At 44.3% G+C, this 16715-nt stretch overlaps 1 pseudogene; it reads right to left on the bottom strand.

Annotated features, from left to right (window-relative positions):
- Window positions 1-16715, bottom strand: part of LOC127049827 (spermatogenesis-associated protein 7 homolog) — a 131209-nt pseudogene that overhangs the window by 62472 nt on the left and 52022 nt on the right.

The following is a 16715-nucleotide window of genomic DNA, read 5'->3' as shown; positions in this document are numbered from 1 at the left end:
TTGTAAACTGGAGTAATAGTAATAGGATGAAATTTAATAGTGAAAAGTGCAAGGTCATGCACTTAGGGTTTAATAATAAGAACTTTAGATATAGATTGGGGACGCATCAGTTGGAAGCAACAGAGGAGAAGAAGGACCTTGGGGTATTGGTAGATCACAGGATGACTATGAGCCGCCAATGTGATATGGCCGTTAAAAAAGCAAATGCGGTTTTAGAATGCATCAGGTGAGGTATTTCCAGCAAAGATAAGGTGTTAGTACCATTGTACAAGGCACTGGTGAGACCCCACCTGGAATACTGCGTGCAGTTCTGGTCTCCCATGTTTAAGAAGGATGAATTCAAACTGGAACAGGTTCAGAGACGGGCTACTAGGATGATCCAAGGAATGGAAAACCTGCCTTATGAAAGGAGACTCAAAGAGCTTGGCTTGTTTAGCCTAGCCTAAAGAAGGCTAGGGGGAGATATGCTTGCTCTTTATAAATATATCAGAGGGATTAATATTAGGGAGGGAGAGGAATTATTTAAGCTTAGTACCAATGTAGATACAAGAACGAATGGGTATAAACTGGACACTAGGAAGTTTAGACTTGAAATTAGACGAAGGTTTCTAACCATTAGAGGAGTGAAGTTCTGGAACAGCCTTCCAAGGGGAGTAGTGGGGGCAAAAGACATATCTGGCTTTAAGATTAAGCTTGATAAGTTTATGGAAGGGATGGTATGATAGGAGAGCCTAATTTTGGCAACTGATCATTGATTATCACCAGATAAGTATGCCTAGTGGTTGGTGATGGGATGTTGGATGGGATGGGATCTGAGTTACTGCAGAGAATTCTTTTCTGACTGCTGGCTGGTGAGTCTTGCCCACATGCTCAGGGTTTAGCTGATCGCCATATTTGGGGTCGGGAGGGAATTTTCCTCCGGGGCAGATTGGCAGAGGCCCTGGAGGTTTTTCGCCTTCCCCTGCAGCGTGGGGAATGGGTCACTTGCTGGTGGATTCTCTGCAGCTTGAGGTCTTCAAACCACAATTTGAAGACTTCAGTAACTCAGGCATAGGTTAGAGGTTTGTTATAGAAGTGGATGGGTAGGGTTCTGTGGCCTGCTTTGTGCAGGGGGTCGGACTAGATGATCACATTGGTCCCTTCTGACCCTAGAATCTATGAATCTATGAATCTATGAGGGCAGCTAAGGCCTTGGGAACCCGAATACTGACTCAAAGCCAGAGGGTCGCTCTCATAGGTAGGCGGACCCAAGCAGCTGAAAAGCAGGCCACCCAGGAGGGAGAAGCACCTGAATCTGACCCCTACCCTAACGCTGCTAAACCAGTAGAGGCAACAGAGACTGGGCCCCTAGATCTTGGGCAGATTAGCCCCGGGAGAGGAAATTTTGGATGAGACCAGGTCGAAGACCCAAGGTACGACAACATTAGGAAGGAGGTGACTGAAATAGATGGGGTCCCCGTGGAAGGGAGAACATAGGGACCAGGACCCTATTTCATAATGAAGAAGAATCTCTTATACCGGGTTGCACCAGTACAGGGGCAGAAGATACAGCAGATCCTAGTACCTCAAAAACACCAGAACGCTGTATTAAGTCTTGCTCATGGTCATCTTTTTGGGGGACATTTGGGGATAGAGAAGACCTTGGCACGAGTCCCACAACAGTTCTTCTGGCCTGGAGTACATGAAGAAATGCGAAGGTACTGTGCATCCTGCCCGGAGTGTCAGCTGCACAGCTGCCGTCCCCACCTGAGGGCATCTTTAGTGACCCTTCCCATCATAGAGGTCCCCTTTGAGCGAATAGCCAAGGACCTAGTGGGACCCCTGGAGAACACGGCTCAGGGCCACCAATATATACTTGTTGTTTTGGACTATGCTACTCGCTTCCCAGAAGCTGTTCCCCTGAGGAACACAGCCTCTAAAACGATAGCCAAAGAGCTGGTGGGGATCTTTGCCCGAGTGGGGCTACCAAAGGAGATATTAACAGACCAAGGAACCCCATTTATGACAAAGCTAATGAAGGACCTCTGTACGCTGCTCCATATATATACCCTAAGAACTTCAGTCTACCATCCGCAGACTGATGGATTGGTAGAAAGGTTTAACTGAACCCTCAAGGTTATGATACAGAAGGTGGTAAGTCGGGATGGGAAGGATTGGGACACCCTACTACTCTATCTTATGTTCGCTATCTGGGAGATACCTCAGGCCTCAACTGGGTTTTCCCCCTTCGAGTTATTATATGGACGTCACCCCCGTGGCATACTAGATACCGCCAAAGAGATCTGGGAAGAGGAAACCAATGAGGGGAGAAATATAATAGAACTTGTAATACAGATGCGAGACCAGATAGCCTGTGTCACCCTTATTGTACGGGAACATTTGGAAAAGGCACTGGAGGCCCAGAGAACCTATTACAATTGCCAGGCAAAAGTCCGACAGTTCCAACCAGGGGATCGGGTGATGGTGTTGGCACCCACAGCAGAAAGAAAGCTTCTGGCCCAATGGCAGGGGCTCTATGAGGTGGTTGAACCCGTGGGAGAAATAACCTACAAGATGCGGCAGCCAGGACGCCGAAAACAAGAACAGATTTATCACATGAACCTTTTGAAACCACGGCATGCACAAGAGGCATGCATAACTGTCCAAAAAGACCTAACCCAGGAAAACAAGCCTTCCAAACAGGTGAGAGTGTCTCCCAATTTAACACCAGACTAGAAGAATGAGGTGTCTGAGATGATCTTCCGGAACCAAGATGTGTTCTCGACAAAACCGGGTCGAACAACCGAGACGTATCACCACATCATTACAAACCCTGGGGCCAGAATAACAATGAGGCCCTATCGGGTGCCAGCGGCCAAAAGGGAGGAAATAAAAGCAGAAATAAAAAAAATGCTGGAGTTGGGGATCATCGAAGAATCTCACAGTCAGTGGTCCAGGCCAATCCTGCTGGTGCCCAAACCTGATGGCACCACAAGGTTTTGCAAAGACTTCCGGCGACTAAACGAAGTATCCCAGTTCAACGCATACCCCATACCTCGCAAAGATGAGCTAGTGGACCGTCTGGGTAATGTCCAGTACTTGACTACTCTAGACTTGACAAAGGGGTACTGGCAGATTCCCCTTGTGGAAGAGGCAAAGGAAAAGACTGCATTGTCTACACCAGAGGGTCTTTTTCAATATACTGTCCTCCCTTTTGGATTACATGAGGCCCCAGCTACTTTCCAGTGCCTCATGGACAAGCTATTACGCACGCATAACAGTTATGCTGCTGCCTGCTTGAACTATGTGGTCATTCATACCCCAGACTGGGAAAGTCACCTAGAGAAGGTGGAGGCGGTCCTCGATACCTTCAGGTGAGCTGGCCTTACAGAAAACCGCGCCAAGTGCGCTGTAGGGTTTACAGAGGCCAAATATCTTGGCTACATTGTGGGTAAAGGTCTGGTAAAACCCCAAGTGAACAAGTTGGAGGCCATCCAAAATTGGCCCCAACCATGTCACAAGAAACAAGTCCGGGCATTCCTAGGTGTAGTGGCGTATTACCGATGATTTATCCCCCACTTTGCCACAAGGGCAAGCCCCTTGACAGACCTAGTGAAAGCCCGTGAACCTGAGCTGGTGAGATGGTCTGACGCAGCAGAGGACGCATTCACAGACCTACGGACTGCCCTCTGCAGTAACCCCATACTGATAGCCCCTGATTTCACCAAGGAATTTATTCTTCAGACAGATGCATCAGAAGTAGGGTTGCGGACCATTCTATCACAGATGGTCGGGGAGGAGGAACACCCAATTCTATACCTCAGTAGGAAACTCCTTTGGAGGGAACAAAAATATGCAGTGGTGGAGAGAGAGTGCCTCACCATAAAATAGGCCATGGAAGCATTGTGCTACTACTTGCTCGGGCGCAGATTTGTCCTCGTGACCGACCATGCGCCCTCCAATGGATGAAGTGGAACAAGGAGAAGAACACAAGGGTGACCAGGTGGTTCTTATCCCCCCAACCTCTCCAGTTCTGTGTGCAACACAGAGCAGGGAGCCGTCATGGCAATGCCGATGGCTTGTCACGTGTGCACTGTCTGGCTTCCCAAGCTGCCCAACCCCTTGGTGTTGAGCAGGGGGGAGGGATATGTGACAGACCCAGGCCAGTGTGGTACAGGAGTCTGGTAGAAGGCAAATATACTGGTCACTGGGTGAGTAGTTTTCTGTTCCCTGAGTGATCAGAGCAAGGGCTGCACTAGAGTAATTAGGAACCTGCTAGAACCAATTAAGGCAGACAGGCTGATTGGAACATCTGCAGCCAGTCAAGGCAGGCTAATCAGGGCATCTGGGTTTAAAAGGCGCTCACTCCAGTTAGGTGGCAGGGGAGCCAGAGGAGAGGAAGTGGGTGTGAGGAGCTGGGAGCAAGAGGCTCAAAGAGCTGAGAGTGAGAGGCTGTGCTGCTGGAGGACTAAGGAGCACAAGCGTTATCAGACACCAGGAGGAAGGTCCTGTGGTGAGGATAAAGAAGGTGTTTGGAGGAGGCCATGGGGAAGTAGCCCAGGGAGATGTAGCTGTCATGCAGCTGTTACAGGAAGCACTATAGACAGCTGCAATCCACAGGGCCCTGGGCAGGAACCCAGAGTAGAGGGCGGGCCCAGGTTCTGCCCAAACCTCCCAACTCCTGATCAGATACAGGAGGAGTTGATCCAGACTGTGGGGAAGATCACTGAGGTGAGCAAATCTGCCAATAAGCACAGGACCCACCAAGGTAGAGGAGGAACTTTGTCACACTATATAAAACAAATACACTTGTTATAGAAATGTAGGTACTGTTCCATCTATACACATCACTTTATCTGAAAAACTCCCTGTTGTATACATCATAGGTTGAATAAATTCTGTCCTCCTGATATTTCTGAATCAATGAGGTTTGTGTGTCTGTATATGTTTTTTCTGTAAATACTAAGCTTATACTGGGGCTTTTACAGTATTTTGCTCCATTATTGTAGAACTAGTTTCATAAAATGGTTAATGGAAAAAACATAAAGAGAACAAAATAAATGAAATGCACAGAAGAAATATTAACATTGTTAATCAAGAAGAGTTATTCCACCTCAAAATAAGAATGAAAAATCTAAATTTTCTGCCGTTATGACCCTTAAATTGTCCTCTTGTGTTTCTGTGTTGAAGAACACACGTAATCTGCTAGTCTGAGCCCCCAAAAGATGTAGTGTCTATCTGTGTTCTAGGGTAAACATAGCTGTAATGTCTGTGCTCTACCATAACCTTAGTCATGAGTTTCTTGGCTTCCAAGTTTGTTATACTCTGTGATGTCCTGGTTTAGGTATCTAAATAATCATAATATGGAGCTATGATTCTACTGTGGACAATAGAAACTTTCCATTTTTCCTGATTTTTTTTATTTGATTATATATTGCACCTCTCTGTATAAAGGAAGTACATGTTACTAGCTATACAGCCATCCCACAGAGAAGCAGAGGGATGCCTCGCAGGGGTGGGGAATGAAGGAACCTGTCTGCATGCCAAAGGGATGCTATGCCCATGAGAAGGGGATGAATTTACTCCTCTCCATGTACCACCAGGCTCTTTACCTTTTGGAAGAGAAAGTTTAAGAAAGGATTTCCCTGCACACCCAACTGCAATGATATTTCATGTTTCAGCCAACAGATGGCATTAGGATCTAGTGCAATGCTCCTCTGCTTTAATGATATCACTAAGCAATCACAGCCTGCGTCTACCCAGATGTTCTTTGCGGCTTCATGAGCAGTAAAACATTGTTTGCCTTATGGCCAGTGTTGACTAGCAAGGAATACAAAAGTCTGGTAAATATCAATTCTATGTATCTGAACTAGAATTTCTGGGTTGTGATGGGAAAATAAAGCAAGAGATTTATATCCCAAATAAACAGTCAATACTAAGTTCCAGGGCCTGGGATTTAGCCCATATCAGCACAAACGTGCATCGCACAGTAGACATGGTTACTTTGTTATCTTGATCACACTTGGAATGATGCAAACTTTAGTTATACACGTGCCTTTTCAAAACAGCACCAGCATAGCACAACAAAATGAGATTATCCGAGACAAATATTTCTAAATCAAACAAATGAAGCCAGACGTATTTGGAAACGAAAACAAAACTATACTCACATTTAATGCTAGTATGCAAACTCTTTGGTACAGATGAATCAACAGCAGCTGGATTAACAGAAAAATAAGCATATTTAGCTATGATCTCAATATTTCACTTACAAATCACAGTAGAGAGCATTGGACTAAAACTGAAAAGGATGAACACTGGGGGTCTGATCTGCCAAGTACTGGATTCACTGGGAACTTTGGGTACTTGGTGTCAGGGTTTAAAATAGTAAAGATAGTCACATTTAATTTTGTTTAAAAACAACTAAGATCCATTACTTTTCTAATCACCTGCACAGTTCTTCCTCTTTGTTCTTAGCCATTATTGAGCCACACCCCAAGATAGTCTAAGCTGGTGTAGCTCCACTGAAGTCCATGGAGTTCAGCTGTTTTATACCAACTGAGTTTCTGGCCCACAACTTCTGGATCAGAGACATGAGAGGTGGCACAGCCATTCAGCTGACTGAATGGCTGCCTCTCACAGGCAGTGAGCTGGTGCCTGTCATTACTCCAGTTGTGTAAAATATTTGGAACACGATTGAAACTGGACCAAACTCACCTCCTTCCAGATGGTGTTACAAACCTAAAATATCATATCGGATTCACAGGGATTAGAGAATCAAACAGTCCCTGGCCAAACTGAGCTGAGTTAGGGTTGATTTATGGTTACACATGGAAATGTTTTGGGCTGAGTTTTGCTTTGGAGTTTTCCTACAATCTAAGGGTTGGAAACCCACACAAAGCAAAACCTGCAAAATAATTCACATGAAACTCTGTCTCTTGAGATTGCCATTTTTCTCATAGCTTGAATCATCTTGATAAGACACTGTCAGCCGGGGGGTCTATTGGTACGGGTGGGAAAACTCTTAGCTAAGCAGCCGTGGCATCCATGTTGTAGCAAGCCTGAGACGCTATGTCTGTGCTGCAGCTATGTCTAATTCTGTGCACTAATCAGGTGGCACAGTTGGTTGCTCTGGTTAGCCGCTCAAGTACAATCCCGTCCGATCTCCTAATGTACATACTTGGGTGCTCGAGCCATTGTCTGTGCTGTCATGGCCATGCTACTATTTTAGCACACTAACTTGAGCAGAGCTAGCATGTGCATGTGTATGTCCCAACTGCAGCACATGTATCCTCAGATGGAAGCAGGTTTGAACAAAACCAGATCCAAACATGAGAAACGCATTACCAGATCTGGATCTGTATTTTGTGGGTTGGGCCTATCTCTACTTATAATACCCTGAGGGATAATGACAATTAATAAAAAATTAAAAAATCCTGTGACAGCAGCACCCTCCTCCTTTCTATGGTATTAATCAGGAAAGATAAAACTGAAGCTAGCCCAGGTGTTTGGAAAAAGCATGCATTGTTACCAAGAAGCTCTCATTCAGGGGTAACTTTGGGAGAAGTTACAAGATGATGGGGAGATTCAATTTGTTCCTAGACTCAAGAAGAAGCCATCAGTCCTCCACTGCCACCGTAGCCACAAGACTTAATTGAATATAAATTATTTTTGCAATTAGTAGTTACTCCTTTTTTTGTTAATTCAAGTTTTATTTTGTAAGGCTAAACCAGAAGAGACTCCATGAGGAGGACAGGTAACATCCAGTAGCCAACAAGGAATTCCTAACATAAATCTTATTACTCTTCTGATTATGCATGTACTGTAGCCTCATCTATAGAGTATGTATTAATTATTTGAATACATACACTACACAATAAGCACTTAACACTGCACATATAAGTTTACAGATGATACCAAACTGGGAGGGATTGCAATTGCTTTGGAGGATAGGGTCATAATTCAAAATGATCTGGACAAATTGGAGAAATGGTCTGAGGTAAACAGGATGAAGTTTAACAAAGACAAATGCAATGTGCTCCACTTAGGAAGGAACAATCAGTTTCACACATACAGAATGGGAAGAGACTGTCTAGGAAGGAGTACGGCAGAAAGGGATCTAGGGGTTATAGTGGACCACAAGCTAAATTGAGTCAACAGTGTGATGCTGTTGCAAAAAAAGCAACATGATTCTAGGATACATTAACAGGTATATTATGAGCAAGACACGAGAAGTCATTCTTCCGCTCTACTCCGTGCTGATTGGACCTCAACTGGAGTATTGTGTTCATTTCTGGGCATCTCATTTCAAGAAAGATGTGGAGAAACTGGAGAGGGTACAGAGAAGAGCAACAAGAATGATTAAAGGTCTAGAGAACATGACCTATGAAGGAAGGCTGAAAGAACTGGGTTTGTTTAGTTTGGAAAAGAGAAGACTGAGAGGGGACATTATTGCAGTTTTCAGGTATCTAAAAGGGTGTCATAAGGAGGAGGGAGAAAACTTGTTCACCTTAGCCTCTAAGGATAGAACAAGAAGCAAAGGGCTTAAACTGCAGCAAGGGCGGTTTAGATTGGACATTAGGAAAAAGTTCCTAACTGTCAAGGTGATTAAACTCTGGAATGGATTGCCTAGGAAGGTTGTGGAATCTCCATCTTTGGAGATATTTAAGAGTAGGTTAGATATATGTCTATCAGGGATGGTCTAGACAGTATTTGGTCCTGCCATGAGGGCAGGGGACTGGACTCGATGACCTCTTAAGGTCCCTTCAAGTCCTAGAATCTATGAATGAATGAATAAGTGGAGGCATTCCTCCCAAAAATGGTAAATAAACCCCTATCAGCTGGTTTTAACAATTACTTGAACAAGTACCAAGAAAAAGCAGAAGGGGTGGGGGGGTTGCTCCATCTCTCTTCCCTTGATGGCTAACAGGTTAGTAATCAAGAGGTGTTTATCCTATCAGGACCCACCGACTAACTAAGATGGCGGTACAGATCAGGGCACAGCCCTGGAGAGCTGTGAAACTAAAATAAGGTAGCATGGATCTGTGCAGGTTCTGAACTACTGTGGCATAAAACTCCAATGGTGAACTCTTACTCTGTAGTAACTGTGGTCTGGAACCAATGGTAGCAGCCCATTGTAATGGTAGTCTTTGATGCACTGGTGTTATCTTCAGAACAGTATGATCTCATCCCCAGATGGCAGTATATAGAATCTGGGAAAGACAGGTACCTCAATAGTACAACACAATTCAAAGCTATATGCTTAATAAGGGAGGGAGAATGGACCCCCGAGGAGCCACATGATTAAATACTCTTAAAGAAATAAGAAGGCTTTAGAAAGTGAGGGAATACTGGTTGCCAACTGGCTGGAAAAGAGATAGCCACTTACAAATAGAGCAACGTTCCAGTTTCATTTAAAGGCCAACAGCTCCATTCTCATCTGACATGCACAGGCATTATGGATTATCACCAGATACTATATCAAAGCAGAGTTTGTACAAGTGCACCCAGAAGATGTTTCAGATCTACAGAGGAGTGTTCCTCCAGATGTCTGACTAAAATCAGGTCAGGAAGGCCATATTTTCAAATGAGAGCTGAGACTGCTCAGCACTTCACTTAAATAAGGTCCTGAAACAAAGGGTTTTCAAAGGTGCTGAGCACTTATAGTGTTCATTGACTTCAGTGGAACTTGTGGATGGTCAGCACTTCTGAAAATCAGATCATCTCTGGATAAAAGAGGGGGAATGTGGATGTTACAACGTAATTTGAACATGTATCCTTGAGATTTGGCGGTATTTTTATGAAAAGAGCTACATAGGTGCTTCATAATACTAAGCAGAATGCAAATGGAGAGCCTTGCAGGATTAATCTTTCTACATCTCTCTGTTAGTTTAGCCCCACAAGGAAAGAACAGAAGTAATTTATGAAACATAAGAAGTAAAGTACATTTTAATATTTTGTTTCTCAGATGTGACTTCATGCAGAGTTTTTTTGTTTAATGCTCTAAATCAGACTTTTAAATAAAAGTCTTCAGAGACTTTCCTAGTAAGACACACAAGTATTAGAAATCTTTAGCAATCAGAATAGGGTTTGATTTATAGCTAATATAAAAAGAAAATTAACAATCTTGCTGAATTTTGCTATGGATGAACAGTATCATCATCTGAATGAAATAAAATTTAAACCCGTTTGAACAACTAAGATATAGTACTGGAGAGCTTGTTCTGCCAGAAACTTCTCCTCATAAATTCTCTTTTGTGCTATAAGAGTGTAATAGACTAAAAATCTCCTAAAGATTATTTAAAAAAAAATCCTTGCATCAGACTTCTACCATGTGTGGCTTGTCCCCTCTCTCCTCGCCTCATGACCTGAAAGGCAGCTTTGGTTTAACTAGCAGAAAAGAGAACAAGTGTTAATTATGTATAGCAGTCTTCATTGCCCTCAGGTAGTCCAGCTGCATCTGTATATTTATGGGCAAAGCATTTGCTTGGGAAGAAGGGTATTTGGGTTCTACAGACCCAGGTGTGCATTTTTTCTGAATTAAATGTATTAGCCACACATGAGCAAAGGTCATTTAAACCCAACACACTACAGCTGAGGGCCAAACATGTTTGTGTATGAAAGATTTAAAAAAACATGTGGTGAGGTGAACCAAACGTTACCCAGGATGATTTTCAGCCTCACATTCTCTCTCCTGGTTGAGGATTAGTTATGATTTTCTAACAGCTATTTGTCCTTGTAATGGAGTACCCACCCCACACAGGCCCTGAGCAGATTAATGTGGGACAGAAGGGGCCAGTTGAACTTATAAAATGCACAGGGAGGGCTTAGTAAGCACTAATTACAGATGAAGCCTCGCTGTGGGAGGAGCTGGATGGGAGTACAAAAGTTAGGAAGAGCAAGCAGGAAGGGTCAGTTGGTTTGCAGGTTAGCTAAGCAGAATGAGATAACGAATGAAACTAAAACCAGGCTAGGCAACAAGGACAGGGAAAGCATTGTGGAAAACTGGATGCAGATAAGAAGAGGGTAGATTCTCTAAAATCAGAAGGACCAGGAAATAAGAACGCAGGAAAGAGAAATGGGGAAAATTACATAATAGTAAAATCCTTAGGTAAGGACCTAAAGATAGGGGATATCAACTCCCTGAGGATAGCTGAGTGGATCAATAGAAGTGCTGGAAATCTAGTAAGAGCTAAGAAACCATTTGGAGGAGACTAGTTAGTAGACTAAAAACAAAGGACAACTAGGGAAGCTCCTTAAGACAAAGGTGTTAAGTAAAAAACAAAACAAAACAAAAAAATCACAACTAAAGTGTTAGATACCCATATTCCTCACAGGAACAGGAGGGTGTATATAGTGTGCCAGATAAAATGTCAAAAGAGGAAATAAAACAAGGAATAGGTGAAGAGACTAATTCAGCAGACTAGGCAGTGATAGAAAGCCCTGGACAGCTGTGCTCGTTACATTTAAGGAGCAGATGCTACCAGACAAAGTAATTTTAGGGTATTAAATATTCTGCATTAAGCCCTATAATCTTCCTTCTCCTTCTGTGAGATGCCAAAGATTTGGTCAGGTAGCAAATAATTGCAAAGGGAAAATATATGGTGCAGTAAGTATGGAGGTAAACATTGATACAATAATTGTGAGGTAGGACCAAACAAAATGTTGCAACTGTGGAGGAAAAAACAGTTTAGCCTACAGAAGATGTACTGAGGCAAAGCAAGCTAGAGAACCACAAAACCCCCAAAATTACTAATAACATCTCATATGCAGAAACTACTAGGAGACATCTACAAGGGACAAGGGGTGGGGGAAGAGAGAGAACCTGATAAAGGGAAAGGGAATAGCCAGCCATAAATTAAGAGAAAGGAAGTAATGAGCGACAACCAGGTAAAAGGAGATGACATACTACTTAACATAAACAGAGATTCATTGAGTTTATGAATGAAGTAATAAATCGTATGTCTCAAATAGGAGAGAAAATGAGAATTATAATTAAAGCTGCAGAAAAGCACCTATGAGCTAGCAACCTAAGTGAAGGAAATATTGAAGTAAAAAAGCCTGGTGGTGACTATTTTCAGCTGGAATGCCTATAGCTTAGTAGCGCATGGGCAAGAATTAGAGAAAAATATTATTGATATGAAAACAAAGCTTGATATAATATGCAAACAGGAGGCTTGGCTAACAGAAAAACTAGACTATAAAATCCCAGGATATGGCATATAGAGAAATAGGAATGCCCATGTTGGGGTGTCTCCACCTTCATTAAGGATAATGTGAGCCACCTAGAAGTAGAAGTTTAGAGGGAAAAAAAAAAAGCTAAATATCAAATATATGCTAATGGACACCAATATAAAACAATTCTGCATCTCTAAAGCTTTTTAATGTCTATAACCCATGCAAAAAACTAGAGGCTATGAACCTGGCATAATTAACTGCAGATCTTACATGCCCCTTTGTTATCTGTAGTGATCTGAATAGCTACAACAGATTATGAGGAAGTAAGAAAAATGATAAAAATGGAAAATATTTGGAACCATTCTTTGAAGAGAATAATTTAGTAATATTAACTGATGGATCGTCTACCAGGTTCAATATGGCTAATGGAAGCTTCTCATGCCTGGATCTGGGAATAGTTTCTAGCACAATAGCAAGTAAATGCAGCTGACATATATAGAGAGAGGAGGAAACAGGTAGCGACCACTTCCTGACATTAATTACACATCAAGGAAAAGGAAATACTGAAGACAAGGATAATATCCCTACTTGGAATCTAAAATAAGAAAATTGGAAACTCTTTAGAAACAAAAATCTTTACCCTGTGTGACAGACCCAGGCTAGTGGGGTGCAGGAGTCTGGTAGAGGGCAAATATACTGGTCACTGGGTTTTCTGTTCCCTGAGTGACCAGAGCAAGGTCTGCACTAGAGTAGTCAGGAACTTGCTAGAACCAATTAAGGCAAACAGGCTGATTAGAACACCTGCAGCCAATCAAGGCAGGCTAATCAGGGTACCTGGGTTTTAAAAGGAGCTCTCCCCATTCAGATGGGGGAGGAGCCAGAGGAGAGGAAGTGTGAGAGGAGCTGGGAGCAAGAGACACAAGGAGCTGAGACTGAGAGAGTGTGCTGCTAGAGGACTAAGGAGCACAAGCGTTATCAGACACTAGGAGGAAGGTCCTGTGGTGAGGAGAAAGAAGGTGTTTGGAGGAGGTCTTGGGGAAGTAGCCCAGGGACGTGTAGCTGTCACACAGCTGTTACAAGAGGCACTATAGACAGCTGCAAATCCATAGGGCCCTGGGCTGGAACCTGGAGTAGAGGGCGGGCCCGGGTTCCCCCCCAAACCTCCCAACTCCTGATCAGACACAGGAGGAGCTGATCCAGACTGTGGGGGAGATCACTGAGGTGAGCAAATCTGCCAATAAGCACAGGACCCACCAAGGTAGAGGAGGAACTTTGTCACACCTGATACAATGTGACTCGATATAACGCAAATTTGGATATAACATGGTAAAGCAGAGCTCTGGGGGGGGGGGATGTGCACTCCAGCAGATCAGAGTGTCTGGCTCCGACACTGGGCTGCGGACAAGGGGTTGCATAAGGGGCAGAGCATCTCGGGGGGTGGTCAGGAGACAGGGAGCAGGGGGGAGCTCAGTCCCAGGAGAGGAGCTGCAGTGCAGGGGAACGTCACATGGGCTCCAGTCGGTGCCGAGAAGTTGGGGAAGACTGGTCCACGCTGGGAAGTTGTGGATCCAGGGCAGGCAGAGGTGCCTGTCCTAGATGGTGCCATGCAGATGCCCCTGTCCTGGCGCTGGAGGGCTCAGCACACAGCAGGCTCAGCTAGCAGGCTGTGCCCTGCTTGCAGCAGCAACAGGTGGGCTTTCTGGGTCCATAGCGCCGCACTACTCGCCCACAGTCAGGGTCTCCCTGCGCCCCGGCAGGCAGTTGGCCTGGCATCCTCACTGGGGACAGGCTGTGTGGGGTTCTGTGGTGGAGGAGGAGAGATGGTCTCACACTCCCCCAGCACCGCATGGGCATGGGGCAGGGACCAGGTGCACACGGGCACCTCGGATGAGGCTGCCAGCCCTGCTCCTCCTCGTGGGCTCAGCCGCTGCACTGGGCTGGGCACGCTCCATGGACAAGGCAGTGGCCGCTAGGCCAGTTCCCCTACCCGATCTCTGCGGGGCTCACCCCAGCTGATGTAGTCAAGCAGGTGTGAGTGCTTCCGTGCGCCGTCTCCTTGGGTCCTAGCGCCTATCCCAGTGCAGCTTGTGGCTCAGCGTGGGAGTTCTGGGGGTAATTAGGGATGGGGGGGAAATTGGATGGGTCGGGGATTCTGAGGGGGCAGGAAATAGGTGGAGGTCAGATAGGAGGTGGGGCTACTCACTGACTATTAATAATGGAGATCCTCGAGGCCAAAGCAAGTTCGATATAACACTGTTTCACCTATAACGCAGTAAGATTTTATGGCTCTCGAGGATTGCGTTATGTAGGGGTAGAAGTGTATGTGAATGAGCAAAGTACAGATGAAAAATTTGAGGAATTATGTAGTAATGTTACTAAGAATCATAAAGACAGCCTACATAGCTATTCCTAAGATACCAACAGTACTTAAAGATAGGAAAAGTGTTCCATGGTGCAACAAGGAATGTGAAATAGTAATTAAGGAAAGGAATAAGACAAACAAGACCTCAAAAAAATTCCTTAAATAGTGAGGACTGAATGAAATATTAAAGTAAGAAAATTGAACAGAGGGCTATAAATAAAGGGCAAAAAAGAGAGCTGGAGAACATACTAGGAGACAGTAACTAAAATACCTCTGCTGTATTGGTATCATCAACAACTTAGGAAAATGAATTCAATAAAGAGTCAGAGCCACATATAATACCAAGCCTTGGATTTGCAGGGTATGGAGTAAAGAAAAAGTGGAAATTCTGTCCACCATATTACAAAAAGTCAGTAATGATGAGGATCAGAGGATAGAAATTAGGGAGAAGAAAAGAACATTCATTAAGGATTGTTATGAGATGCTGAAGAGGTGGGAGAAAGATGTGGATATTATTTTAAATCAAAACTTTAATATGAGAGAACTCCAAAAAGCGATAATAAGGAGCAAAAGCAGATCATCAGGCAAGGATGAAATAAGCATTGAAATGCTTAAGCCCCTAAATTAAGCAAGCTTGAGGGTGATACTAAAATTTATATAACATGTGGCAAAAAGGTAAAATATCAAAGGATTGGAAACATGCGATTATTGTCCCAATGAGAAAACCAGGTAAGTTCTGCTCCAGACTCTAAACATACAGACCAATTGCCCTCACGGCATATTTAAGTAAAACCATGGAAAGAATGTAATGGAAGAACTGGTAGCACACCTACAAAGAAATAGGTTTGGATGGAACGCAAACTGGTTCAGAAGAGGTAGGACTGCAATTGACCACACTGTAAGCATAGAGGCAGAAGCGCAAAAAAGCAGGAGCCCCAAATAAACTTTGTATCTTTTTTAATGACTTAGTCTTGCACTTAAATTGCAGAAGAGCTTTTTATGATTGAGGCCCCATTTTCCTTGTTTTCTTGATAGATGTTGCAAGGAAAATTGTTACTTTAAGTTTTCTTAGGAAGCAAGTCTGCTACACCACAAAGCCGAGGAAGAGGCTGCAGGGAGGCAGGCTGCAGTCACTCCCTTAGAAGGAAAAGGAGTTGGCCAGGGACAAGGAGGAGATCCAGAGGAAGAGTAAACCCCAAGATCCTGCCCTGGACTAGGGAGTCTTGCTAAAGTCCTAGAAGGGTGAAGTAGCCATGGGAACAGAGGAAGCTTCAGTGGTAAACCTAGAGATAGGCAAGGGCATGGACTGGGGAGTAGGAAGGAGCAGAGGGAACAGGGTCTGAGACTGAGCAGACCTAGGTTGCTAGTCATAGGGTCCCTGGGCTGGAACCCAGAGTAGTGGGTAGGGTTGGGTTCCCCTACTAGCCATTGGGAAAATGGCACAGGCCCTGAAGATGTGGAATGGGGGGACTGAGGGAGCATTTGGACAGCTTGTTCACTGGGACTTTTTTACCCTAAAAGGGAGGGATTACATAGTGACTTGGCCAGAGGGCTGAGTAACAGAGAGAGGGGCCACAGTGCAAGCATCCAGCGAAAAGAGATGCCAGATGTGGTGAGAGCTAATTCCCAGCCCCAACCCCAAGGAGGCACACCTGCAATGAGTGGGCCCCTTCACAGTCATCCTCTACCAACTTGACCAAGAGATGCTATGGGGCTACTGGTCTTAAAACAAAGACAGATGGGATGGCCCTGCAGTTCCTTAACATAACTGAATGGCATTCCTCTTTCATGGGGAGGTGCTGATACCACCTTAAAATACTGCTCCTCAATTTGAGTCGTGGGTTCAAGATAGAGCACAGGATACTGGAAAATGTTCGGTTGACAGGCATCCTTGTAAAAGATGATAGCAGCTACAATCTGTTCTATTGCATGAACATTACATGAGATAACCAGGCTCACAGCATGTTATCAATGCAGACTTTGGTTGGACAAAGTCTAGGTAGTGTAGGACTAGAGGATTTACAATAGTGTTAAAATGACTATGGATTGTCACTCACTTCTTCTATTGTCATCTCTTTCACCTTCTTCTGAAGCATCAGATGTTTGCCAACGCTCCAGGCAGGACTTGCTGGAGCAATGCACTGATACAGCAAATTCTGTGTTCCAAGTTCTCTCCACAGTTTGCAGCCATTTACAG

The sequence above is a fragment of the Gopherus flavomarginatus genome, chromosome 4 (genome assembly GCF_025201925.1).
Source record: "Gopherus flavomarginatus isolate rGopFla2 chromosome 4, rGopFla2.mat.asm, whole genome shotgun sequence".
Classification (NCBI taxonomy): Eukaryota; Metazoa; Chordata; order Testudines; family Testudinidae; genus Gopherus; species Gopherus flavomarginatus.
The sequence above is the reverse complement of the archived record's forward strand: the minus strand, read 5'-3'. Positions and strand labels throughout refer to the sequence as shown.